General features: G+C 55.8%; 1 long non-coding RNA gene across 1 annotated transcript; it reads left to right on the forward strand.

Moving 5' to 3' along the window:
• The first annotated feature begins 206 nt into the window (after window positions 1–206).
• Window positions 207–662, forward strand: LOC113405464. The gene is made up of 3 exons (XR_003369493.1): window positions 207–280; window positions 357–456; window positions 573–662. It is a non-coding gene; the product is annotated as an uncharacterized LOC113405464 (long non-coding RNA).
• Window positions 663–1,268: the final 606 nt, after the last annotated feature.

A 1,268-nucleotide genomic window follows, 5' to 3' on the forward strand; every position in this document is an offset into this window, starting at 1 on the left:
GAGTAATAATGTAGTATCTCCCAAATAATGGTGTTGTGTCTCTAGAGTAACAGTGTACTGATAGTGTGATATCTCCAGAGTGACGACGTAGTATCTCCAGAGTACCGGTGTAGTATCACTGGAGTAATGGCATAGTATCTGGATTAAAGGGAGGAGGGTGGTATTTGGCTCCCACGCACCCCTCACTCTGGCTTCCTCTCACTTCCAGAGCTGTCACATTGAAGAAGGTGAAGAGGAAGGTGGCGAGAAAGACGAGGAGGAGGCCGAAGGCTCATTTGAGGTAGGTGATCCCCTCCCTACCTCCGGTCCTGGCTCCAGCCCCTGCCTGTGCCGACCCTTGTGTCTCCACCCCGCAGGAGAAGGAGATGGAGAAGCAGAAGCTGCTCTACCAGCAGTCACGGCTGCACAACCGCGGGGCGGCCGAGATGGTGCTGCAGATGATCAGCGCCTGCAAAGGTGAGATCGGACTCTCGCCTGGGGAGGGACAGCGGGGCGGCTTGACGGGGAGCTGGCAGGTTGGGGGGTGAGCCCTGTGCCAGGCTGGTAACCAGCGTTGCCTTGGTTGTCGGCAGGGGAGCCAGGCGCCATGGTGTCCTCCACCCTCAAGCTGGGCATTTCCATCCTGAACGGAGGCAACGTGGAAGTGCAGCAGGTACGGCTGGGCCGGCTTCACTCCCAGGGCCAGGTCCCCAGCACTTCGCTCAGTCCTTACGCAGGCCAAGCTCCCGCTGAGCCTCGGAGTAACGGCTGAGTCACGGCCGAGGAGCTCGGCCACCTGCTGCGTAACCAGCCAGTCATGTCCAAGTAACACATTAGTAACCACTGAGTAACAGGTGAAGGAGTGTGGGGTAAAGAGGGCTTATGCCCTGAGTAACAAGGGGAGTATGCAGTGAGTAACGGCTGAGTAATGAGTGAATGTGCACTGAGTAATGATGGAGAACGTGCTGTGTAATGGCTGAGTAACAATGGAGTAAGAGCTGAGTAACTAATGGGTACACACTGAGCAATGAGGGAGGATGTGCTGAGTACAGCTGAGTAGCTAACAGGCATGCAGAGTAACAAGGGAGCACAGGCTGAGTAACGGGCTGAGTAACGAGGGAGCACAGGCTGAGTAATGAGGGAGCACAGGCTGAGTAATGGGCTGAGTAATGAGGGAGCACAGGCTGAGTAACAGGCTGAGTAATGAGGGCGCACAGACTGAGTAACAGGCTGAGTAACAGACTGAGTAATGAGGGAGGACAGGCTGAGTAACGGGCTGAGTAACGAGG

Source organism: Terrapene carolina, unplaced genomic scaffold (genome assembly GCF_002925995.2).
Source record: "Terrapene carolina triunguis isolate 2854851 unplaced genomic scaffold, T_m_triunguis-2.0 Scaffold38282, whole genome shotgun sequence".
Classification (NCBI taxonomy): Eukaryota; Metazoa; Chordata; order Testudines; family Emydidae; genus Terrapene; species Terrapene triunguis.